The sequence below is a fragment of the Podarcis cretensis genome, assembly GCF_951804945.1.
Source record: "Podarcis cretensis genome assembly, chromosome: 6".
Lineage (NCBI taxonomy): Eukaryota > Metazoa > Chordata > Lepidosauria > Squamata > Lacertidae > Podarcis > Podarcis cretensis.
Genome location: NC_137175.1, coordinates 95157370 through 95184610, shown reverse-complemented (window position 1 = coordinate 95184610; position 27241 = coordinate 95157370). Strand labels below are relative to the sequence as shown.

The window sequence follows — 27241 nt, the reverse complement described above, 5'->3', positions numbered from 1 at the left end:
TTGCACTTTGACGTGCTTTCGAACTCCTAGGTTGGCAGGAGCTGGGACCGAGCAACGGGAGTTCACCCCGTGGCGGGGATTCGAACCGCCGACCTTCTGATCGGCAAGTCCTAGGCTCTGTGGTTTAACCCACAGCGCCACCCACGTCCCCTAACTCAGTGCAAATCAACAGAAGCCTCAATAAAGGTAGTTTAATATCTTTGCACCATTTAATCTATGAAATAAGTGTGATAAAATAAATTTTAATAGCATATGAAGGAGTACTGTAGAACATCTTAGTACCCTTTGTATTCAGTGCCGGATTTACGTATAAGCTAAACAAGCTATAGCTTAGCCCCCCCCCCCAAAAAAAAAAAATTTCAAAGGGAAAAAAACCTGGGTGTACATTTCCAAAATATAAGATAAAAAACAAATAAAATAAAACCTACATACAGCAGCAGTGTTTTGTGTTGTGTAGGCTCCTATGATGTAAGTCATGGGCCCCGCCTGCTCGCCTGCTCCCTCAAATACCACTGGTTTGCTCATTTCTATATATAGGGTGCCTACATTCTGCATGTGCAAATGGCTTTAGATACCTATTAGGTCCATAAATTACCATATAGCATATATTCAACACAAAAAAACCAGCAACAATTTGTTGTTGTTGTCAAAGGACAGCTGGACATTTAAAGGGCCCCATTACCTTCAGTGGGACACAGGTGGCGCTGTGGGTTAAAGCCTCAGCGCCTAGGACTTGCCGATCGAAAGGTCGGCGGTTTGAATCCCTGCGGCGGGGTGCGCTCCCGCTGCTCGGTCCCAGCGCCTGCCAACCTAGCAGTTCGAAAGCACCTCCGGGTGCAAGTAGATAAATAGGGACCGCTTACCAGCGGGAAGGTAAACGGCGTTTCCGTGTGCGGCTCTGGCTCGCCAGATGCGGCTTTGTCACGCTGGCCACGTGACCCGGAAGTGTCTCCGGACAGCGCTGGCCCCTGGCCTCTTAAGTGAGATGGGCGCACAACCCCAGAGTCTGTCAAGACTGGCCCGTACGGGCAGGGGTACCTTTACCTTTACCTTTACCTTCAGTAGCTTAGGGCCTCATCAAACCTAAACCCAGTCCTGTTTGTATTCATTGATCAGAGCACTGGAAACCAGCAACAGAGATATGTTCTTATGGAGCAATTGGGCAGAATCCTATCTCTATACATAAAAAGAACTTGACTTACTTGCTGGTTTTCCAAGCTGTTTTCTGCCCTAGGCAACTACATGCACTCCCCAAACTGCTCACTTCGTTTTTCAAAAATAGGTGTCTACATACGAATTACTCTAAAAATGATAAAATTCTTCAAAATAGAAAAGGAAAGGAAAATATTATCAGAAAATGCTAAGATACAACAAAAACTGGTCTGTATCAAAGTGTGCCCCTCTGATATCTGTGTCTGAAGCGACTGCCTCGTTGGCCTAATGATAGCACTGGCCCTGGTTGTGGGGCATTCCTGACAGGGAAGATGCCTCCCAAACAGTGCTGGATTTACATATAATCTATACAAGCTATAGCTTAGGGCCCCACTCTCTTGGGGGCCCCCAAAAAAATAAAGGAAAAAAACCTGGATGTACATTTCCAAAAATAAGATAAAGAACAAATAAAATAAAACCTACATACAGTTAGAACTTAATAATTAGTTACCTATTAATAAAATTCTTCTTAATTGTATTTCACTATTAATATAATTCAGTTCAACAATTACTTTGATAAAATACATATTTTGTTATGTGCAAATGGCTTTTGATGCCTATTAGGTCCCTAAATTACCATACAGCATATATTCAGCACAAAAAAACAGTGACAATTTGTTGTTGTCAAAGGACAGCTGGACATATAAAGGGCTCGTCAAACCTAAATCTGACCCTGCTCCTAAAGAATCGGGCAGGGTCCTCTGAAGCCTTTTGCCTCCTCTCCAGACGAAGCCTGCCTGCTGTTGGTGATCTTCTGGGTCTTCTTTCTCTGGACAACAATTCTTCTCATCTATAGCAGTGTTCCCCAACCTTGGGCCGCCAGCTGTTTTTGGACTACAATTCCCATCATCCTTGACCACTGGTCTTGCTAGCGAGGGATGATGGGAGTTGTAGTCCAAAAACTGCTGGAGGCCCAAGGTTGGGGAACACTGATCTATAGCCTTTCTAGTGCTTGCAGAATGCACTAGAAAGTCAGGATCAAACTGTTTTATTTAACTATTTTTTATTTACATATTGAATTTGTATACTGCCCTTCATCCTGTCTTCATCCGAAGATCTACCTGAAGGAGCATCTCCACCCCCATCGTTCTGTCCAGACACTGAGGTCCAGCTCCGAGGGCCTTCTGGTGGTTCCCTCACTGCGAGAAGTGAGGTTACAGGGAACCAGGCAGAGGGCCTTCTCGGTGGTGGCACCCGCCCTGTGGAAAGCCCTCCCATCGGATGTCGAGGAAATAAATAACTACCAAACTTTTAGAAGACATCTGAAGGCAGCCCTGTTTAGGGAAACTTTTAATGTTTGATGCATTACTGTATTTTAATATTTTGTTGGAAGCCACCCAGAGTGGCTGGGGAAGCACAGCCAGATGGGCGGGGTATAAATAAATAAATAAATAAATAAATAAATAAATAAATATTATTATTTCCAAGAGCAACAACAGGGAGCATATTACTACAGTCAAATAAATGAATAAATACAAATTCCCTCTGGGGTTTCGTCATGAGCATTTTTTTTCCTTTGTTTCCTATGGGAAGGCCCTGTAATACGCATTTGTGGAAACTCTTACCAAAGCACTTGGCATCTGCAGTAGCTGCAGTTCGAAATTAAATTAATAATAGAATTACCTCACGAGTCCACAAGGCCTAGAGCTGTGGTTCCCTAAATCTACACTCCCTTCAACCACTTGAAAATTGCAAAGTGTCTCTGCAGACCACTTACTGGTTGTTTAGCTGTAGTGCGCTGTGCTAGATGCTGTGTATGAAATGCAAATTTCAATGCAATTAAAGCCAATATAGATGTTTAATGTGATGGGTGTTCTTCACAAACATGCTACAGACCACCTGAAGCAAGCTCATAAACCTCTGGTCTATAGATCACAGTTTGGTCTGGCGGATGTGTTTTGAGTAACCCTGGTGGACAAAGCTGAATGGTGGGTTTGTCTTCTTTCATGTTTACGAGGCTTCAGCCTAATCCATTGTAAGGGCATAGTTGTCTCACTTTTGTTCGGATTCCTGTGCATTGGGTTAAGGAACTCCTGGTAGACACACCTTGAGTAGAAGATTTGTGAGTAGTTAAAGCTCAGACGTTGTTTTGTTTTGTTTTTTCTCCCTACCTTTTGTATTTACTATTGAATGAAGCATGGCCTTTAAACATAAGATACATTTTCTTTATACTTTTATCTGACAGTCTTTTTGAAGGTTCTGAAGAGGTGTGTAGTAGAAACAAGGACAAAAAAGGTGCCTTTTTCCTTACTGCCTAATTAAGATGGAAAAGAAATCCTCAGGCCTTCAAGAAGTTTACTATGTCCCAATTAAACTGCAGTTTTAAGGTGGCAATGACAAGCTCTGCACAGAGGTGTGAGAAGGTTCATCTAGATGCTGTTTTTAAAAACAGATAATTGGTTGATGTCAAAACATTTTTGGAGTATTGTTAAATCTATTAACTAGTGTCTATTAGACATATTAGGGGACGCAGGTGGCGCTGTGGGTTAAAGCCTCAGCGCCTAGGGCTTGCCGATCGAAAGCTCGGCGGTTCGAATCCCTGCGGCGGGGTGTGCTCCCGCTGCTCGGTCCCAGCGCCTGCCAACCTAGCAGTTCGAAAGCACCTCCGGGTGCAAGTAGATAAATAGGGACCGCTTACCAGCAGGAAGGTAAACGGCGTTTCCGTGTGCGGCTCTGGCTCGCCAGAGCAGCGATGTCACGCTGGCCACGTGACCCGGAAGTGTCTCCAGACAGCGCTGGCCCCTGGCCTCTTAAGTGAGATGGGCGCACAACCCCAGAGTCTGTCAAGACTAGCCCGTACGGGCAGGGGTACCTTTACCTTTTATTAGACATATTCTTTTTCCCCTGCTTGCAGAATTTGAGCTGGTGTTTCAGGTGACACCATCAGCTTTGTGCATCTCATATTCTGGGCCCCAGATACAGAACATGATGGTGCATTGCCATGGCTTCCTCAAGTTGTTGTGTTTTCTCCCTCAATCCCTTCAGCAGCTTCAGTTTCCATCCCAATAACTCTTCCTAGGGCTGATGAGAAGGCAGATAATAACTATTCTGGGCCCATCCAAGAGGGAGCTACAGTGCCAATAGATTCCTCCCTGGTTATAGCGAAGAATGATTCTGGAGGAGCTACAGAATTGACCTTGTCTTCTGCTGCTAGTTGGTTGGGCTGGCAAGTTCATCTCTATTCTTCTTTAGCGACCACACGTGGTCGAGTAAGATTGTCTTCCAGGAACACGGTCTTAACAGTGAGTCTGTAAGTGACTGTGGAGGCCAATTCTGCATCCACACATCCTTCCACAGTGGGGACATTGGTTTCTGGGCGGGAGTTGATCACGGTGTGGATTTGCCAAGCATGTCTTCCTCTTAGCACATTTCTCCCTTTCGTCCTGAGTTCAAGCGTCTTCAAAGTCCACGACACTTTTGGTAAAGGCTGTTCTCAAATTGGGGCGCTCGCAGGCCGGTGTTTCCCAGTTGTCAGTGTTTATACTACATTTTTTGAGATTTGCCTTGAGAGAGCCTTTGAACCTCTTTTGTTGACCACTAGCATTACGCTTTCCAATTTTAAGTTCAGAATACAGTGGACCCTCCAAATACGAACTTAATTCATTCTGGGGGTCTGTACGTATCCCGAAAAGTCCGCATCTAGGGCACCACTTCTGCGCACATGTGCAGCGAAACCCAGAAGTATACACCCGAAGGTAACATAACCCGAGGGTCCACTGTAGAGTAGTTGCTTTGGAAGACGATAATCAGGCATCTGCACAACATGACCAGTCCAACGAAGTTGATGTTGAAGAATCATCGTTTCAACACTGGTGATCTTTGCTTCTTCCAGTACACTGGCATTAGTTTGCCTATCTTCACAAGTGATGTATAATTTTTTTGGGAGACACCGTTGATGGAATCTTTCGAGGAGTTGGAGATGGTGTTTATAAGCGGTCCACGTTTCACAAGCATACAGCAAGAAAATTATACACTTCTAGGCCATCTACCTGGGTGTGAAGTCTTTGTTTTTGGGTTCAGGACAGGTGTTTGTGAAGGCCTGCTTGAGCATCATGCTGCTCATCACTTTGGTTGGCCAGTGATAGACCTCTTTGCAAATTCAGTCACTGCACAGTAGCATCAGGAAGGGAACTTTGAAGTAATAATAATAATAATAATTTTTATTTATACCCCGCCCTCCCCAGCCAAGGCCGGGCTCAGGGCGGCTAACAAGCAATAATAAAAACAAGTTGAATGAATACAACTTAAAAACAAGATTAAAATACAACATTAAAATATTGAAACATTAAAATAGTAAAATGCAGCCTCACCACAGGAGGAGAAAGGAAAAAGAAAAAAGAAAGAGAGGGAGGGAGGGAATCAAATGGGCTCCAAGCCAAAGGCCAGGCGGAACAACTCTGTCTTACAGGCCCTGCGGAAAGAAATCAGATCCTGCAGGGCCCTGGTCTCATGAGGCAGAGCGTTCCACCAGGCCGGAGCCAGAGCTGAAAAGGCCCTGGCGCTGGTTGAAGCTGACCTGACTTCCTTAGGGCCCAGGACCTCTAGGGCGTTGCTGTTTATGGACCTTGAGGCTCTCCGTGGGGCATAGCGGGAGAGGCGGTCCCGTAGGTACGAGGGTCCTAGGCACTAAGTAGCAGTGCTTCAGTAGTTAAAGGAGTGGCAAAGGGGTTACACAAACGCAGTGGCTTAACCCAAGACACCCTACAGCAGATAACAATCCCTCCAAGCTGTTTTGCATTAGAAATAAATCCCTTTTAACTTTAATATTTCTCCTAATCAAAACCTGATCTGCTCCTTGCAGCTGCTTTGCTTCAGTTGCGGGAGTGGGGAACCATGGCATGGATTGGACTGATGGAACGAGGGCATGGTGCCTCTGGGATCAGTTCCAGGTACAGCATCTCAGGCTGCAGCCCTGTGCAAAGCTACCTGAGAGTAAGCCTCATTTAAAACAGATGGACTTTATTCTGAGGAGGCATGCACAGGATTGTAGCCTCAGTGACCCAATTAGTTTGGTAGACAGCTGGTGCCCTGTCTGCCTGCTGTGGGGACTGATGGCAGGGCGCAGGGTGTGGGGAGGACACAGAATAGTCATGGCAATGAACATTGCACTGGACCCATTTCTGTGGGCAAAAGAGCATGCGGACTTGAATTACATTGGGAAAAGGAGGGAAACAGGTACCGTATTTTTCACCCTATAAGACGCACCGGACCATAAGACGCACCTAGTTTTTGGAGGAGGAAAACAAGAAAAAAATATTCTGAATCCCAGAAGCCAGAACAGCAAGAGGGATCACAGCACAGCAAAAGCAGCGATCCCTCTTGCTGTTCTGGCTTCTGGGATAGCTGTGCAGCTTGCATTCGCTCCGTAAGACGCACACACATTTCCCCTTACTTTTTAGGAGGGAAAAGTGAGTCTTATAGAGCAAAAAATACGGTAATTCTCAGTTATGTCTAAGGAGATGCATGCATATTCTGTTGTTTAAGAAACAGATAATTCCTTAATCATGAAATGTTTAATTCTTCAAACACATCTAACATGGCTTCCAGGAAGGATTGAAGTAAAACTGGCAGATTTTAAGAGCTATTCTAGCTGGTTCTTCACACAGAGTGTGAACTCAGACCATAGCTTGCTTTATACACTGACAAATGCTGGATGAGCTTTGTCCCTTCTGTTATGTATTGAGTGACGGTCCATATGGAAAGGTCTTGCACTTATGTAGGCAGGTGATCTATCTACCCCCATATTGGCTGACAATTGGGCAGTGGGGTCCTTTCGAGTCTTGCTGTCCGAGGTCTTTTATTTGGAGATCTGAGAGACTGAACTGTGGCACCTCTTCTGTTTTTTTTTTTATATAAGCAGCTCGTATTCGTTGATTTACCTAAAAGAAAACAAAATTGAAGGTTTGCTTTTGTTTTTAATGCAATCATTTAAAAGAGAACTATAGCATACCTCCTCTGGGAATTGTGTTGCCGATGGCATTGGTGCTAGCCAGTAGGTGCCCTCCACAGATGGGATTGCCCTATTAAACTAAAAGACACCGAGAAACTGCAGAACTGGGTTTTTCCCCCTAGCACCAACTCCAAAGAAAAAGATACATTGAATTACTGTGGTGCACTGTGAAGCTGCCTCTGTTACTCTTAAAAATGTTACATTCACACTTAATGTCAGTAGTTCTTAAATTTTGTTGTGCTAAGGATACATATCCTGGTTTTCTTCTTGCTTGAGGCCCACCTGAGATTTATTCTTACTGATATGGCCAACCTATGAGGGGCTTGAAAGGCTTCCAGACTAAAACTCAGCTTCTATATATGTCCCCTTGTGTTTCACCAAAGATATATGCACAAACAGCCAGGAGGTTCTTTGATGTTTACATGCGGAAGAGGCAAGTTGTTTTTAATTTTACATCTTAACTGAAAAGTGGTTTGCTCTTCAGCATGTGGTGGAAAACCTTAGAGAAAGATAATTTTTTTTCCAACTGTTTTCTATATTAGTTTCACTGTAATCTCATGAACCCCAAGGGGACACCAGAGCCTCTGGGGCTGAGCATTAAAACAGCTCAGATTGGGGTTTGGATTATTACTACCAGTCATCATTAATAAATAACCTTGCTATAGCTTAGAATTAATTATCGCCAGTTCAAGTGAGGGGAGAGAGTCTTTGTCCTGTCCAATAGGCAATGGCTTTTTCCACCTTTTTCTCAATTTGATCCTTTTACATGGTTTTGTATGTTCTGCAATATTTTATGCATGTGACTTGCCATTCTTTTTATTGATTATAGTGTAGTAATTCTTTATTGCAATTGTTAAGTGTAAACTGTTTAATTATTGTTTGCTGATTTTTAATTTTACTCTTTACCCAGCCAGATGGGTGGGGTATAAGTAATATATTATTACTATTACTATTACTATTACTATTACTATTACTATTACTATTACTATTATATTCTAACAGATTTTTGTATGGCTTTGTTTGATGCAAGCTGTTTATTTTAAAGTTATGTTTTTATTATGACTTTTTGGTGTATTGGATCAGATTGTTATTGGGTATGTGGTCTTTGCTGCCCATTTTGTTGTTTGTTCAGCTTGTAAAACACCTTGTTTTTAATAACAGAAAAGCGGTGTATGAATTAAAAAGGAAATGTGTGTAGGTAGATCTAAAGTCTGGACTCCTTCACCAACTGAAGTTACTCTAACTAAAAATGTATCACTTTCCCTCTCTCTCTGTCTCCCTCTTTTAAACCCTAGCTCATGTACTGCCCCCTCTGCATGCCCTTTGGCTTCGAATATTGCATGTCTAAGTTGTCTTTTATTCACTTGTGGGAGCAACTTATCTGTAAATGACTCAGCTATGTGAGTGAGTCCTAATCATGCAGGCTGGGACTATAGAATCAGCACCCCACTTCCATAGTCTCCAATTGCCACGAAAATGCTGGGACCTTCACAAAACCCCTTGACCCCTGTGCATTTGGGTGAAGGGAAATCCCAGGACAGCTGGGGGAGGGGATGCCTGTGTGTGTGTGTGTGTGTGTGTGTGTGTGTGTGTGTGTATAGCTGATGCATCCAGAATTCACCAAAGCACCAGCAGTTGCTTTGTTGTTGTTTCGTTGTGTCCGACTCTTCGTGACCCCCTGGACCAGAGCACGCCAGGCACTCCTGTCTTCCACTGCCTCCCGCAGTTCGGTCAGGCTCATGCTGGTAGCTTCCAGAACACTGTCCAGCCATCTCGTCCTCTGTCGTCCCCTTCTCCTTGTGCCCTCCATCTTTCCCAACATCAGGGTCTTTTCCAGGGAGTCTTCTCTTCTCATGAGGTGAGAAGAGTCTTGTAGCCTCAGCTTCAGGATCTGTCCTTCCAGGGAGCACTCAGGGCTGATTTCCTTCAGAATGGATAGGTTTGGTCTTCTTGCAGTCCATGGGACTCTCAAGAGTCTCCTCCAGCACCATAATTCCAAAGCATCAATTCTTCGGCGATCAGCCTTCTTTATGGTCCAGCTCTCACTTCCATACATCACTACTGGGAAAACCATAGCTTTAACTATACAGACCTTTGTTGGCAAGGTGATGTCTCTGCTTTTTAAGATGCTGTCTAGGTTTGTCATTGCTTTTTAGTACAAAAATAAAAAATGGTGTCTGAGCTGCAGAGCACAGATATGCACATGAGGTCATCTTAGAAGTGAAATGAAAAAGGAGGAGGCTGTCAGGGCAGGAAGGAAGGATGTCATGTTACAGTTTCCTGCTGAGGCAGGCAAAGGAAGTGATCTCACAGAGCTCTCTCTAGCAAATTTTACAGGAAAGCTCTGTGAGCCTCAGCCCCTTCATGTGTCTGTCTGGCAAAGCATGAATTGTTGGTTTGTGATAATGTGCCACAGATATGTCCTTATGCTATGTGGTAGTAGAGGGGAGGAAATTCAGATTTGGGGAAAATGGAATGGGGTGGGGGGAAAGGTAGATGCCATGGGAAAGAGACTCTGTATAAGACAAGGAGGTGATGTGTGAGAAAATACTGGATCATTTTTTAAATGGAGTAAAATATCCAAGCATGTAATAAAGGGAATTTTGTCCTGCTCTAGAGCTCTCACAGGGTGAATGCTATTTGTGGGAATTTAACCTTCTTAGAGACCCAAATCCCTCTAATACACCCTTCCCCCCCCCCACCACTGCGTTTTTAAGCCCAAATTGGACTATTGCTTTGTCTGATTTTAATCTCTCTTGCCCACATCAAGCACATCTGTTCTGTGCCAGAGGGCAGGAAGCCCCCCACAAAAATGCCCATTCTTGATTGCCCGCCTGTTTCCTCCTGATCTTTCCCAAACACATTTGTTGTACAGCAGACTGAAGCAGTGAGATGTGCCTGGGAACCAGCAGAAAGTTTTAGCATGCCAACATTAAATACAGCGTAGCTAGTGTTGGGTAAGCTTGTTTAAAAAACCTTGGGGGGGAGCATTAAACACACTGCATTATTTAAGATGTGCTCCTAAATTGTTTCAGTGCACGCTTAACAATTTAAGCGCGTTTCCTGGCATGCATATCATGCTAGGTTTGTCAGGGACCAGTGGTAGGCTACAACTCCTTCTTTGTGTGTACCGTATTTTTCAGTGTATAAGACTAGGTTTTTTAACCAAAAAATTAGGTTTAAAATTGGGGCTTGTCTTATACACGGGTAGTGCTGAGGGGTGTTTTCTTAATTTGGAGTCCCCCAAAATAGGAGGTGTCTTATACATGGGGGGGGGGTCTTATACATGGAAAAATATGGTATATCTGGTGCCAAGCCCAGGCTTGTCCTGTGAAATAGTCTTTAGACCAGGGGTCAGCAACCTTTTTCAGCTATGGGCTGGTCCACCGTCCCTCAGACCATGCGGTGGGCTGGACTATGTTTTTTTGGTGGGGGAGAGAACGAATTCCTATGCCCCACCAATAAGCCAGAGATGCATTTTAAATAAAAGGACACATTCTACTCATGTAAAAACACGCTGATTCCCGGACTGTCCATGGGCCAGATTGAGAAGGCAACTGGGCCGCATCTGGCCTCTGGGCCTTAGGTTGCCTACCCCTGCTTTAGACTGATGCTGACATATGGCAGACTAATGGCACAGATTCCTCTGCAGAAAGTTGTTAGGAAAGCCCTGCTCCGCTCACAGAACTACAATTCCCAGAGTTGCTTTAACAATTAATCTCTTCACAGGCAAACTCGAGGGACGGTAGTTCTTTGGGGGGAATAGGATTGCCTAGCAAACTCTCTGCACCCTTAACAAACTACAGCTCCCAGAAGTCTTTGGCAGAAACCATGGCCAAGTGGTATCATAAAAGGTAAAGGGACCCCTGACCATTAGGTCCAGTCATGGCCAACTCTGGGGTTGCGGCGCTCATCTCACTTTATTGGCCGAGGGAGCCGGCGTACAGCTTCCGGGTCATGTGGCCAGCATGACTAACCCGCTTCTGGTGAACCAGAGCAGCGCACAGAAACGCCGTTTACCTTCCCACCAGAGTGGTACCTATTTATCTACTTGCACTTTGACATGCTTGCGAACTGCTAGGTTGGCAGGAGCTGGGACTGAGCAACGGGAGCTCACCCCATGGCGGGGATTTGAACTGCTGACCTTCTGATCGGCAAGTCCTAGGCTCTGTGGTTTAACCCATAGCGCCACCCACGTTCCTAGTGGTATCACAAGGAGCTTCAAATGTGAGGTCTCTATCCCCACCCCCAACAAACTTCCCATTTTGATTGTGGGTTTGTTTGTGGCTCTTGGGATGAAACCTGATGCTTTCTTCCTGATGCCCTATCTTTTTTTGCCATTAGCAGCTGAGGAACATGTAATAGGCCAGATGCTCATTTAACATGGATCATTTGAAGCCATAATGTAGAGAGTGGGGGGTTTTGTTTATGCAAGGGATTACAGCAACAGGAAGAGAACAGCTAATGGTTCCCTGGTGATGGTGTTTGCTGCATCTATTTTTTTATTTTGTAAACCGTCTTTAGAGATTATGGGTAGTGTTCAGCTAAATTTTACTCGTAGTAAACCCATTTAAATTAATGAACATGATTCAAATAGGTCTTATGAATTTTAGCGGGCCTACTCTGAGTAGAACCTATGCTGTGTACACAATATATACCTTTGAAGGGTGCGCACCCCCCCCCCGTCAAATACCGTATTTTTTGCTCTATAAGACTCACTTTTTCCCTCCTAAAAAGTAAAGGGAAATGTGTGTGCGTCTTATGGAGTGAATGCAGGCTGCACAGCTATCCCAGAAGCCAGAACAGCAAGAGGGATCGCTGCTTTCGCTGCGCAGCGAACCCTCTTGTTGTTCTGGCTTCTGAGATTCAGAATATTTTTTTTATTGTTTTCTTCCTCCAAAAATTAGGTGCGTCTTATGGTCTGGTGCATCTTATAGAGCGAAAAATACGGTAATTCAAGGAGCTGAAAACAAGTGATTGCTTAGAAACAGCCATTTCACCAAATAACTTGAAAAGTGGCCCTTTTCATGCATGATTTAGGGTGATTAACAGTGATGGCAAACATGAAGAATCCCCTATTAGCATAAGAGCCAACTCCTAGGGGCCAAGGTTGTTTCGGCACCCCCAATAAATATTGGAGGGCCTCCCCCCAAGTTGATGGTGTGCATGCACTACATCTTGTGATTATGCAGGGCAGGGCTTAAAAGGTAAAGGGACCCCTGACCGTTAGGTCAAGTTGTGGCCGACTCTGGGGTTGCGGCGCTCATCTCGCTTTATTGGCCGAGGGAGCCGGCTTACAGCTTCCGGGTCATGTGGCCAGCATGACGAAGCCGCTTCTGGCGAACCAGAACAGCTCACGGAAACGCCGTTTACCTTCCCGCTGGAGTGGTACCTATTTATCTACTTGCACTTTGACGTGCTTTCAAACTGCTAGGTTGGCAGGAGCAGGGGCCGAGCAACGGGAGCTCACCCCGTTGCAGGGATTCGAACCGCCGGCCTTCTGATCAGCAAGCCCTGGGCTCTGTGGTTTAACCCACAGCGCCACCCGCGTCCCTTAGGGCAGGGCTTACTCCCCCCCTATTTTATTTACATTGGCACACCTGCTTGTTAGCATTCATATCTCATTCTCTGGACACCCAAAAACCACATAATGCTTGGCTGGCTGGCTGTCCAAGACCTGTGCAGCTTTCAAAGCTCCCAGTGGCATGTCGTAAGATAATATTTTGCTCTGCGGACCTCCCTCCGGTGCTCCTTTGTTGGCATTAATGAGCTTTTTAATCCAACAGTTAATATCCCCCCTCATTTCGCCAGTTGTTTGGATCTCTCTGGAGTGGAGAAATGGCTGCTTGATCTGCCCTGCAGAAATGAGTGTTTTTGCTTTTAGTTAAAACCTCTTTAATGGCATTACATAAGCAGGTTTTAAAGGAAGTAACGGCTCTCGTGTGGGCATCACTCAGCAGCAGGATAAGCCTTGGAGCCAATTCTACTGTAATATTCTGCCCCCACCACCACCATGGAAGAACACCCTTGAAGGCACAGACATGAAATGCAGGGTCCACACAGAATTTACAGGGAAGATAGAAGGCAGCCGAGTCTCTAGTCTGAGGATCTTCCTTGCAAACGAGTTTGTATTCTCTTGACATTCTTCTGTCTTGGACTCCAGGGAGCCACCAAAGAAAAGGCCCGTTCTCATGTTGACACCCTCCGGATCTCTGAATTGGAGATTCAGCGGTAAAGAGGGAGTTTTCCCAGGGAAACAGAAAACTGCTTGGACCTGTAGTTTCTCGGCACAGCACAAGTGGAAGTGTAGATGAGCCCTTAAGAGCAAACTCAATTGGTTAGGTGCCTTTCAGTATAGAAGTGAATCAGGAGCACATAATAGGAAGAGAGGAAGAGGAAGAGGAAGAGGAAGAGGAAGAGGAATAAGAAGAATCTTGTCTTTCCCTCAGACTAGAGACTAGAGTGGGACAAAAATAGAAAAAGCTAAAAATGTAGAAAAGATAGTCATTAGAAGGTCATTAAAAACACTAATGAAGGGACGCAGGTGGAGCTGTGGGTTAAACCACAGAGCCTAGGGCTTGCCGATCAGAAGGTCGGCGGTTCGAATCCCCGCGACGGGGTGAGCTCCCGTTGCTCGGTCCCTGCTCCTGCCAACCTAGCAGTTCGAAAGCAGGCAGTGCAAGTAGATAAATAGGTACACTGCTCCAGCAGGAAGGTAAACGGCGTTTCCGTGTGCTGCTCTGGTTTGCCAGAAGCGGCTTAGTCATGCTGGCCACCTGACCCAGAAGCTGTACGCCGGCTCCCTTGGCCAAAAAAGCGAGATGAGCGCCGCAACCCCAGAGTTGGTCACGACTGGACCTAATGGTCAGGAGTCCCTTTACCTTTAAAAACACTAATAGAATTAAAGCAATATTTAAAAATCTATTAAAAATACAGATAATAACAATTTTTAAAAGTTAGTGCTTTCTATATAGGGAGACTCATTAGACGTTTCAAGTTGGCAACATATTTAAGAGGTTTTTAGAAGTCTCCAGAATGGCCCTGTGAGCTTCTGCATCCTCTGGAATGTTCAGGACACCCTGATAAGAAAATACAAGAGTAACTGACATCATTGTCTGGGCAGGGAACTTCTGCGCTCCCCTAACATAGAAATTCCTGTCTGTGCTGCTGTCAGAGCTGCCTCTAGGTTCCAGCTCACAGAGGACCAACGCTAGGCTGTAGTAATGTACAAAAGTCTTTATTGAAGTTCAGTTTCCATTTCAAAGCCACAGCGTGCAGCCCTACGTCTTAAACCCTAGATCGGCGAAGTCCCGTCTGAATCTCCTCCCCTCTGACACCAGTTTAAGATCCTAGCCCTGCTCCACCTTTTACGCTGCTCTCTCCTCCTCTGGGTCCTCCTGCCCGCTGGGGCATTGCCCTTTCTGGACTCTTCCGACGCTGAGTCGCTTAGCTCCTCCCCCTCCCTCTGGCGGGCTTTAGGACCCGGTTCCCAATCCTCATTCTCTCCTGTACATTTGAACTTGCCTCTCGCGCCAACCCAGTGACCTTTCTCCTAACCGTTACACTACTTCGGTCACTGCTTCCCTCTTCCGGGACACTGGCCGGATCTGACCTCTCCTCCGTTGTCCGACTTTCTGATGGAGGCGTGGTCAGCCCTGCCTTATCTTCTCTCCCTGGTGGGGAATGCACGGGCCCCGATCCTTGGGACTCTTCCCCCCCACTCTGCTCTGGTGGGGAAGCTGGTCCTGATTTCCAGCTACTGCTCTGGGAGTCCCTGCTGCCCCCTTGCTCCTGGGGCGTTCCCCTTGGGAACCCCCTACCCCTGGCGCCCCCTTCTGTGAATCTTCCGATTCGCTGGAGAGGCTCATGGAATCCCTCGGTCCACTGTCCTCTTCTCCTACGCTCCCCTCGGATTCTTCCCCTTCGCTCTCCATCTCCTCTCCTCCCTGTGCCTCTGCTCCTGAACCCCTGACATCCGCTACCGTACTTTGTGGGGTGGGGAGGTGCACTGCCACCCAATCACAGTTACCTGGTTTCATTCAACTTCTTTTCTATGAGCAGCTGCAACTGGTTTTAATTTTTAAACCCCATAAATGGCTTTGGATCAGGGTACCTGACCTCTTGTGTAAACCATAATATCCTTTGGGGGGGGGGCTTCTCCTTGTGCACCCTCCAAGTGCAGTGAGACTATCAAGGAGAGGGCCTTTTTCACTGTGGCATCTTGGCAAAGGAAAACCCTCCTGAGACGCCTGGTGCTTTCTTTGCTTCCTCGTCCCCCGCAAAGTTGACTGAAGATTATTTTTAAAAATTCATCCAGGCTTTCTAAACCACTTTTGTTTTTGGAATGGACCGATCTTTTCACCTCTGCTGTAACAGCTGAGAGGAAAGGAAAGCTGAAAGCCTGTGTCACAGAGCCCATTTACAAGCTTCTTGCTCATTCAGCTGCTGATCCCTTCTTACTCATTCCTGCAAGAAGCCTGGAACCAAAGTCCTCTTAGGGCCAAACTTCACCTGATATTAGGGACACAGGTGGCGCTGTGGGTTAAACCACAGAGCCTAGGACTTGCCGATCAGAAGGTCGGCGGTTCAAATCCCCGCGACGGGGTGAGCTCCCGTTGCTCGGTCCCTGCTCCTGCCAACCTAGCAGTTCGAAAGCACGTCAAAGTGCAAGTAGATAAATAGGTACCGCTCCAGCGGGAAGATAAACAGCATTTCCATGTGCTGCTCTGGTTCACCAGAAGCGGCTTAGTCATGCTGGCCACATGACCCAGAAGCTGTACGCCGGTTCCCTTGGCCAATAAAGCGAGATGAGCGCTGCAACCCCAGAGTCGGCCACAACTGGACCTAATGGTCAGCGGTTCCTTTACCTTACACCTGATATTAATCATGCACTTGGTCCTTGAGTGCATTTGTCTGTTCAGATATCACCGGCATAGATGGGGGATTCATATCAGGACCTTGGAACTGCTCAGAGTGATATAGGAATTCTAAGATAACTGCACACGGTAAACACACATACATAAGTATACAACCCACATGTCTAAAATAGTACAGGAGAGTAACCCAAAAGCCATCTTGGTTCTTCTAAAGACTCTCAATATTTCCTCTGCCTCCTTAATCCTCCTTGCCTGAGAACACGCAGGCAGATAGCAGTCAGGGGGAGTTCCTGAAGGGATTCTTCTCCTATATATCTATGAACCTCCTTTGTATTAATTGTCATTGTTTGCCCAGATGCTCTGCATTGAGGGATGTCTGACAGGCATCCTGATTGTCCTATCAAATGCTAATGTTTCATGTAAACTGTGTCTGGAACTCTGTAAAACTTGCTAAATCCTCAGGAATATCACACCTCAGCCTGCCTGAGACACAGTAACCCCACCTTACGTGTGAGGTAATTTCTGTTTGTAGAGGGGATGTCCTCCTTCTCCACGACAAAATGAAAACCCTTAAAATAGAGGTTTTCATCTTGGTTCTGGGTCTCTTTTGCCTCCTTGCTAGGAGGGGAGGGAACCCCATTGCAACAGAAAAACAAAGATCTGCCTTGCTTTCACTGCATCCTTGCTTTCACTTCCATCCATTCATCTTTGACCGATCATGGACTTAGGGGACTCTGTCCCTTGGGGAGTTGGGCAGCAAAAGCCAACCACCCCTATTTTTCTGTATCAAGAGAAAGGCGAGGAATTAACTTCACTAAGCTTCGGAGGGGGGAAGGCACTCTCTGGAAAGATGTTGCTTCCGGCCAGCCCAAGACATTTTGCTGCCTGAGGCAAACCAGAAAATGGTGTGTGTCCGGGGCACCAAAGCTTGTTAAAGGTGCCTGGTTAGGGCATGGATAGGGAATATCAGGAGCAGGTGTTAGAATTCCTGCTCCATGATTGCAGTCATGGGATTGTTGTCTTTCACATGACGGTATATGTTTTGACTCCACAGAGTGGGAAGTGACAGAGGTAGGATGTTTGTGTTCCTGTGTTCCGTGAAGTGGGACTATCGTCCTTTGTTCTTTCTCTTTGCTTTCTGATGCTAGAGAGAGAGAGGGAGCCATGTTGCAGTGCTCTGTGTGTGTTTATATGTAAATAAAATAGATTAGCCAAAATGCTGAGTTGCTGAGGTCTGTTACGCAAGCTGCGCAAACTCTGCGGATCCCTAAGTGTGCCAATGTCTGTTGGCATCGGTCGTTGTGATGTTCAGGCTGAAGAAAGCTTATGAAGCTCCCAAATGATTGACCAGGAGGGAGAGAAAATGCCAGTCAGGCATGTGTCTCTGCCAGGGTCCTACTCGAGTGTAGGACAAGCTCCTGACAGCAGGGACCGAATGCAGCCTTCCAGGCCTCTCTGCTGGGGCTCAGGCTGCCCCCTCCCCTGTCCTGCTTTTTGCCTTTCTTGAGTGTACAGTGGAGGTTGTGGGGAGTGCTCACCTCTCTCACACACCATTTCCTCACCCCCCCAAACACACCTCCTCTGGTCATTCTGCCAATGGACCTCTCTCTCGCCTTTCCACCATGGCTTACGGAAGGTGATGTCTTGCAGAACTAGGAACCTACTTGTCAGGATGCACGCAACATGATACTTGAACAGGTCTCTGAAAGGGGTACAGAAAGGAAAGGAAAGCAAGGTACCATACAATGGGGAGGAGAAGTGCAGTGGTGAAGCAAGGGGGGGGGCAAACTGGAGAAGGACAATGGAAGGGGGGTGAGGAGAGGGAATGTGCCACTCTCAGGTACAGTTGCTGGGAACACGACCCATTGTATAGCATCCTACCCAAGAGCTCAGATTACCCTGTTGTTGTTATAATATACGACCCTTCATCTGAAGATCCCAGGTCCATTCACAACAGAAAGATGCAAAATATATAGTAAAACAAAAACAAGCCAACCCCCCCAACACATTTAAAAAGCCATAACTGAAGAGAAATGTTTTCTGAGTCTTGTTTCTCAACCATCCTTAGATCCTTTTGCTGTTTTACTATCTGTGAGTTTCAACTTCCTGGGTTCTTTTAATGTTGTTTTTAGCATGGCAACATACCTGTTATTTACATAGATATTTTAAATAATTGGACTGCTGTTATATTTACTTTGATTTTTTTGCTTATTCTATCTGGTTGACATCTCCATTGGAAGGGGAAAGCAGGAGTGATATCTTAGAAATAACAACAACAACAGACCCATGTGATAAAGGATGCCCTTGATCTTTTGCAAGACCCTGGAATCAAATGAAATCATATGAAGGCATACACAAGGAAATAGTGAATCTTGCCTAGTCCTGTTAAATTCCTAATTGTTTAGGACAAACATAATTGCCTATTATACTTTATTTTGCTGTTTGTTTTGTGAAGACAATAAGCAACGATTTAAAAAGGATAGTCTTGAAGTAGCACCCAACCTGGTGCTCGCCAGATGTTTTAGACTACAACTCCCACCAGCCCAGCCATCACAGGAGTTGTCGTCTAGAACAGTGTTCCCCAACCTTGGGCCTCCAGCTGTTTTTGGACTACAACTCCCATCATCCTTGACCACTGGTCTTGCTAGCGAGGGATGATGGGAGTTGTAGTCCAAAAACAGCTGGTAAATATAACAGCAGTCCAATTATTTAAAATATCTATGTAAATAACAGGTATGTTACCATGCTAAAAACAACATTAAAAGAACCCAGGAAAAACCACATTGCATTTGGTGTCATGCGTGATAAGGCCAATATCTTAAATATTAGGGTGTGGTGGGTGAACGGTAGTTGTATTGATATTTATTGTCAGCATTTACAAATATAAAGCTGCCATTGCACAGAGGTAGATAATTGGGCCATTATATAGCCTAACATGGGACACCACATGTTAAACCACAGAGCCTAGGACTTGCTAATCAGAAGGTTGGCGGTTCGAATCCCTGCGACAGGATGAGCTCCACCTAGCAGTTTGAAAGCACGTCAAAGTGCAAATAGATAAATAGGTACTGCTCCATTTCAACTTTTAGTCTTCATCAGTGGCTGCCTCCCTTTTGAGCATTTTATCCTTAACTCCATGGTCATTTTCTCTTCAGGAGAACATAGCTTTCCCCCCTCATGCTTGTCAGCCTAGCCTACCTCACAGGGTGGTTGTGAGGGTAAAATGGGGAGAGGAAGAACAATTTGTACCAACTTGGAGGAAAGGCGAGATATAAATGTAAAAACAGCATGAGCAACACCACAATGCCAGAGGAAAACAAACAAAACAAAGGCCCTCCAAACCATGTTCAAAAGCTTTTGCTATCAAAATGAAACAGTGGTTGTGTTAGGGCTGCCTTTAGCCATTTTAGCAACTCTGAAAAGCATTTAAAAATTGTGCCTCCCCATTCTATCCACAACGCCAACAGCCTTTTCACACTGGTCCAATATAGCCCTGTGGCTTCTCCGTCCTCCGTGGGACAACTGAAGTGGATGCCATGAAATGAATTCCTTCCAGTGCTTCAGTCTGTTAAGTTGCATGCAGCTTTTGGAAGTTGCTTGTCTGACACCCCTGGCCTCTGGAACAGAATGTACTTTCAGTGCACTGCCAAAACTCTTCCTGAAGTTCTTTACAGAGCAAGACTGGTGAGCGCCAAGTCTTCACGTCAAGATTGTTGCCTTCAGTTTTATTTAGTCATTGTCAGAGCTGCCTCCAGGTCCCAGCTCACAGAGGACCAATGCTAGGCTGTAGTTATGTACAAAAGTCTTTATTGCGATTCAGTCTCCATTTCAAAGCCGCAGCGTGCAGCTCTACGTCCCGACCTTAGACCGGCGAAGTCCTGTCTGAGTCTCCTCCCCCTCCACACCAGTTTAAGACTCTCGCTTTGCTCCACCTCTTCCTAAGTTCCTTTCTCCTCTGGGCCCTCCTGCCCGCTAGGGTCTCATCCTTCCTGGACTCCTCTGACGCTGACCCTGACGATTCTTGCCCCTCCTTCCGGCGGGCTTTAGGACCTGGTTCCCTATCCGGGCTACCTTCTGTGCCGCTCGCCTGTACCTTTGAACTTGGCGCGCGCGCCCAGCCTGCAACTTTCCTCTTAACCGTTAACTCGCTCTCCGATGGAGGCGTGGTCAACCCTGACTCCTCTTCTCTCGCTGGTGGTGCATATGTGGGCTCTGACACCTGGGACTCCTCCCCCCCACTACGCTCTGGTGGGGAAGCTGTTCCTGATTTCCAACTGCTGCTCTGGGAGTCCCCGCTGGCCCCTTGCTTCTGGGGTGTCCCCCTTGGGTCGCCCCTTGCCCTGCCCATCGGCGCCCCCTTCTGTGAATCTTCCGATTCGCTGGAGAGGCTCATGGAATCTATCGGGCTGCTGTCATATTCTCCTACGCTGCCCTCGGATTGCTCCCCCTCGCTTTCCATCTCCTCTCCTCCCTGCGCTCCCGCTGAGTCCCTGACAGTCATCTTTTGGATTTTGGGTAGGCTGAGACTCCAAAGATCAGATCCAACTGCTGGGCACTACTGCAAGCCAGATATGTTTCAAGCATCAACAGTGCTTCTCCGGATAATAAAGGTAAAGGGACCCCTGACCCTTAGGTCCAGTCGTGGCCGACTCTGGGGTTGTGGCGCTCATCTCGCTTTATTGGCCAAGGAAGCCGGCGTACAGCTTCTGGGTCATGTGGCCAACATGACTAAGCCGCTTCTGGAGAACCAGCGCAGCACACGGAAACGCCATTTACCTTCCCGCTGGAGTGGTACCTATTTATCTACTTGCACTTTGACATGCTTTCAAACTGCTAGGTTGGCAGGAGCAGGGACCGAGCAACGGGAGCTCACCCCGTAGCGGGGATTCGAACTGCTGACCTTCTGATCAGCAAGCCCTAGGCTCTGTGGTTTAACCCACAGCGCCACCTGCGTCCCTTATTCTCCAGATAATACATAAATGCTAATAATGTCATGGGGTGGAGGACATTTCATAGAATTGGAAGGGAGCCTGAGGATCATCTGGTTTGTTCCACTATCGAACAGCTCTTACTGTCCGAAGCTTCTTCCTGATGTTTAGTCAGAATCAGGGGTGCCAATATGAATAAAATATTGGGGGGGGGGGGGTAATCCCTGCCCCACATAATTGTTCACATGACACATCACTTGCACACCATTTGAATGACAGTACCACGAGGGACATGGGCGGCACTGTGGGTTAAACCACAGAGCCTAGGGCTTGCCAATCAGAAGGTCAGCGGTTCGAATCCCCATGACAGGGTGAGATTCCATTGCTCGGTCCCTGCTCCTGCCAACCTAGCAGTTTGAAAGCAAAAAGTTCAAGTAGATAAATAGGTACCGCTCCGGGGGGAAGGTAAATGGCGTTTCCATGCGCTGCTCTGATTTGCCACATGACCCAGAAGCTGTACGCCGGCTCCCTCAGCCAATAAAGCGAGATGAGCGCCGCAACCCCAGAGTCGTCCGCGACTAGACCTAATGGTCAGGGGTCCCTTTACCTTTACCCATCAACTGGGGCTGGGGGGTTAGTGTAAAGTCAGTGCAGGGATTTGAGGAGGAATGCTGGACTGCAATTCTTGAAAATGTATGCTGTCTTAAAACTGGTTAGCCTCGAAAGGTGGGTTACTTGACTCAGATTTTAAGTAACCCAAGGGCTTGTTTTGCATCCACAATGCACTTGTTTAAACACTCACTTGAAACATTTTAGGTTGCACACCATACATTTAATGTGTGAAGAAGCCCTTTGACTGACATCCCAGTTCTGCCATATCCCTGCAAACCCAATGGCTGCCAAATGCAGCAATATTAGCGCTGAAGCTAGCAGTTCTCTTTAGGTAGAACCTGGCTGCTCTTCTATTACTCACAGAGACATCCAACTGGGGGAGGAATTGAATGAATTCCCCATGTTAATGTGTTAATGCCGCCACGTATCCTTTTATTAATTTGCCTTTTAAAAACTGATTGATCTGATGTCCAGCAATTGCTGTTGCTGCCCTCGGTAACAAATTGCGTGTTTACTTAGCCACATTTCCAGACTGCTGATAGTCTCTGACAGGTGCCATTAAAGAACATGTTTTTTACGAGAGCGGAACATTTTTCATGCAATGTGAATAGAGGCAAAAAGATGTATTAAAGTGTAATCATGGTGCTTGGAAGGTTCTGGCAGGAGACTGGCCACCATCTAGGGAGGACTGCATTTAATCCTGTATGACTCTGAGAGGAGCAGGGGCAGAATTTTTGAGGGGTTCCCCATTCACTATACCATGTGCCAGAGGTTTTCAACCTTTTTGAGTCCAAGGCTCCCTTGACCAACTATATTCTTTCTGTGGCACCCTTGTGGGGCTCAGGAGCCCAGTTATGCCACCCCTTGCCTGCAGAGCTGGCAGCCTCTCGCCCTTTCTTGAACACCCTCCTTTGTAGAGAGCCAGTGTGGTGTAGTGGTTAAGAGCGGTGGACTCGTAATCTGGTGAACCGGGTTCGCTTCCCCGCTCCTCCACATGCAGCTGCTGGGTGACCTTGGGCCAGTCACACTTCTCTGAAGTCTCTCAGCCCCACTCACCTCACAGAGTGTTTGTTGTGGGGGAGGAAGGGAAAGGAGAATGTTAGCCGCTTTGAGACTCCTTCGGGTAGTGATAAAGCGGGATATCACATCCAAACTTCTTCTTCTTTTTCTTGTAGGGTGTTCCCTCAGCCTCCTCTCCTCTCTCCTTGGGAGTCCTCCAGGCAGCTGTTGCTTGCCCCTCCGGTCTCTGAGCTGCCCCTCCACCCCCAAAAGAGGTTCCTCCTCACATTGCCCCACAGGGGCCTGGGGAGCTTGTGGCCAGGGCTGCTGCAACAAACAGCTGTGCAAGCCTTTGGGAGGCAGAGACGCAAGAGGGCATCAGAGGCAGGAGGGAAGGAAAGAGGGGCAGAGGCCAGTTGCCCATGGCACCCCTGACCATCACTGAAGGCACCCCAGGGTGCCATGGCACTCTGGTTGAAAACCTCTGCCATGTGCTAACGCCATTCTCCTCCCTGCCTCCAGCTGCAAAAACCCCCCAAAGAGAGCAAATGTGCATGCAATCCATTAAAAAACATTGATTTGATGTCAGAAAGAGTGTGTTAAGATATGCCGCTAGAATTTGAAGACAATTTTATAAAGTTCGCTTGCAAACATTCCTTGAGTCCTTCTGCATCTGGGATCCATAAACAAACACAAACAAATCTAAGGAATATATTTATACACAATGACAAACCACATTCAGATTACTGTAGATGTTACATTACTGTAGAAAATTTGGGTGGCGCTCAACATCGGAAACTATTAGAATTTCCCATCAGTGTATACATTTTTGTTTGTCAGACAAAACAATCTCCCATCTCCTCCCTCCCCTTGCTGTTTTGGGGGATCTCTTGACTCTTCCAAGCAGATTTTGGGGGAGACATTGGACATAGAGGGGGAGGAGAGGCTCACTGTGTTACTGGGAGTCCTTGCACTGGCTTCTGCCAGCACGCAAGGTTAGCTGAATCCGGCCTTGGATAACTTATTCTTTTGAGCAGCAAAATCAGCAATGAGATTATCAGGAGACATTTCTCTTCAAGATCTTATTCTGTAGGGAGAGCAGATAACGATCACAGCCTTGACTGCTGCATTGCTTACCATAATTTACTTTTCGCAAGATATGATTTAGAGAATTCTCTTTCTCCTTCACCGTTTGAAATAGGCAGAGATAGTTAAAGATTATCATCAGCTATGATACATTTTGGAAACACCTCTACCAGGTTCTTACTCTAAGTGATCTTCAAACTACTTTATGCAATAATCTCAGGTCCATTACATCCTTCTGCAGTATCCAAGAAGAAAATGAAATATTTCAGATCAGGGAACAGAGATTTGAAGATCTTTTAGGTAAGCTCTCACTAAAGCTACTGCATCCTTTTTGAGTGTAGCATTATTTTGGGAAGAGTGATAAAGTCTTGTCAGGAATTGAATTAAACCCACAATTTCTGGGGAAACCCAGGAGCTCTTATTCAGTTCCACTTGAGAGATTGTAGTATGTTTGAACCATTCATTTGTCTCTGCCAGTTAGTTTGCCATCACCTGGGAAAACTGATTTGTGTTTCCATGCTGTTCCTCTTTCCTCTGTTAGGATTTTGTTGACACAGTCAAATCTTTGAAGGACTTTATGCCCAGATTGCTGCCATGAAATGTATTTCAAATATTTCAAATGTATTTCAAATATTTGGTAAAAACAAAGAGTTTGCCTCCTATTTAAACTGCCACCTTCTCATTGACACTGCCACTCATTGACAATTTTCATGTTGAAATCTTCAAAATTCCCTGTCACAGAACAAAAAGAACCTGTGTGGCTGGTTCTCCAAAGGACCATCTTGTTTGCGACAGATTTTTCAAAGTGAACTTTTGGATGATTATTTTGAATCAATGATCAATGTTGCCTTCCCTCTTCTGGCAGTGTCAAGTTAGAACGGATCCTCCTCTCCTTTCCTGGCAGCAGGGGGAGTAGAGGGCCAGAAGAGCATCCTGGCACCATCTTGGATGGAAGGGGGTTGTTCATAGTTTGAGAAAACAAGGGCTTGCTGGCCCCTGAGAAATGGCCCTTGTGACCCAACCGACCTGGAAGTGGCTTCAATGGAACTGAAAGCTGTTGAATATACAGGGTGGAGCTTTGGCCTTCATGAGCCAAGCTGTCACTTCTGTTGCGGCAGATAGGCCCTATTGATACCAGAAAGATGGCACTACTACCCCTTATGCTCACAAAGTAGGCAATACTCAAGTGAAAAGATTGGAAAACTTTCAGATGTGATTGATGGAAGTCAAAAAAATTGTATACTATATAAAAGTATGTTTAATAATTGTTGAAAATGATATGTTAAAAAACTAATTATACACACACACACACAAAAGGTAGGCAATACTCAGGAGCAGTGGGCTTACTGGTGATGCCCCTAGGATGGCTTTGTACATTATGTTAGGTGTGAAGCACTCCGTTAATACTGTTATGAGTTTGTGGGTGCCAGACTCTTAATCCCTGGACCCAGCAGATGTTAAAAGTTAAATAAGGCAGGCAGTTTCCTCTTGAGGTGAGCCATTTAGAGGACAAAATGAAGGTGATGAGCCATGAAGAAAGCCAAAGAGAGAGGACTCAGAGTTAGAAGGCAAAGGCAGAGTTTGTAGTAGATATTTTTAGAGCAAGCAGGAGAGAGGGGCAGAGCACGATGCCTGATGTTTGTTTGGATCCAGAGCTGTGCCTATGGGAAAAGCAAAACCCTCTCAGAGTGTTAACGCTGTGAACCCCTCCATCATGGGCTTAGGTTGTACAGTGGTACCTCTAATTACGAACTTAATTTGTTCCAGAGGTCCATTCTTAAGCTGAAACCATTCTTATCCTGAGGGGCCTCCCACTGCGCACGCGCCCCCAGTGCACAATTTCTGTTCGCATCCTGGGGCAAAGCTTGCAGCCAGGAGCAGCTACTTCTGGGTTAGCGGAGCTCGTAACCTGAAGCATTCGTAACCAGAAGTGCTCATAACCAGAGGTACCACTGTTGTTGTTTAGTCGTTTAGTCATGTCCGACTCTTTGTGACCCCATGGACCAGAGCACGCCAGGCACTCCTGTCTTCCACTGCCTCCCGCAGTTTGGTCAGACTCATTTTTGTAGCTTCGAGAACACTGTCCAACCATCTCGTCCTCTGTCGTCCCCTTCTCCTTGTGCCCTCAATCTTTCCCAACATCAGGGTCTTTTCCAGGGAGTCTTCTCTTCTCATGAGGTGGCCCAAGTATTGGAGCCTCAGCTTCACAATCTGTCCTTCTAGTGAGCACTCAATATATGCGTACCACTGTATATATGTGTAAATGAACCATATATCATAAAGACACCGCAGTCACACCCTAGGTGAGCATGCCTGGAACCCCTGGAATCTCGCACCGCTCAGAGATTGGGGTGGCATGCAACAACAGTTCTCTTCCATCGCCATTCCATGCTTCTGCATTCCTGATTTGTCAGAAACAAAAAAGGCCCCCGATTAAAAGAAGAAATACAATGGGTGGAATTCAAATGGGTTGCGCTCTTCCAGTCATTCCAACTGCACAAGCATTTCAGCTGATCAACCAGAAGGATCACCCATCTCCTTTATTCTCCCTCCATGCTGTTCCTTTTTTATTTTGGGGGATGCATTTTCCTTATGGGGGCAACACATAAGTGTCCAGGCCCTCGCTGTCTGCAGCTTACGAAAGTTGGCAAAATGCAGCAATGCCAATGCCGATGATGCTCTCTCATATAGGAGGCCCCTCCATGCAGAAAACCCTGTGGCAATTGCCCCCAGTACCCCTCCCTTGCAAAGCCCCCGGTTCTAAGGATTGGGTGTACAACTGGGGTGGAAGGAACCAATGTCCTGTTTCCAGTTATAAAATCAAGACCAGCATGCTGACTATAAGTCCGGTGGTGGAAGCTGTTTAAAGAAAAGGCAAAGATGGGAATAGAGGGCAGCAGGGTCAGAAGGAGAAGTAGTATGAATACAAAGAGAGCCCAAATGTCAGTGAATGAGGCCTGATCTAAACACCCCAGGTCAATTGTTTTTCATTGTATTGCGAGGACATCCATTAATGCTACAAAACAATACAATATTATTTTCAGCCAAAAAGGTGGTTATCATGGAGAAGGCCTGGAGATTTATTTACCTCTACTCTCCCATTTTTATGTTGTTATTGTTGTAGGACAGTGGCCTGCAGGTGTGCATAAATTGCCAAAGTTAGCGAGTAAATGTTTTTTTGCTTTTGATACTAACCAGAACTCACGTGTCAAGGCTTAGAAAAACCGAGAGGTGAATTTCTGCAAGTAGCTTTTATGCTCTTTCCTGCATTTGCAGATTGATTAGCTGCAGTTTAGGTTTGGGAAGGTAGGCCATAAAATCAAGTGGCTGCATGGCTGAACTGTGATGCTATGACTCTGCTTTTCCGGTACTTAAAATAAATGTGGCTCCTTAATGTTGCCTTAATGTGACTTTATGGGTATATGCTGTCCCAGAATATAGGAGCACAGTCTCTTTCTCTCTGCGATGCAGAGGACATTGGAAACTGAATGCAAGCTACAAATCAGGCAGATGGGAACACCTGCATTTCTTGGGATGCTCTAACAGAGAAGGGCACTTTAAGGGTTGAACTGCACATT

At 46.2% G+C, this 27241-nt stretch overlaps 1 protein-coding gene across 1 annotated transcript in view; it reads left to right on the top strand.

Annotated features, from left to right (window-relative positions):
- Positions 1-27241, top strand: part of LHX4 (LIM homeobox 4) — a gene marked incomplete at its 5' end in the record, with an annotated part of 74102 nt that overhangs the window by 34122 nt on the left and 12739 nt on the right. The window lies entirely within an intron of this gene.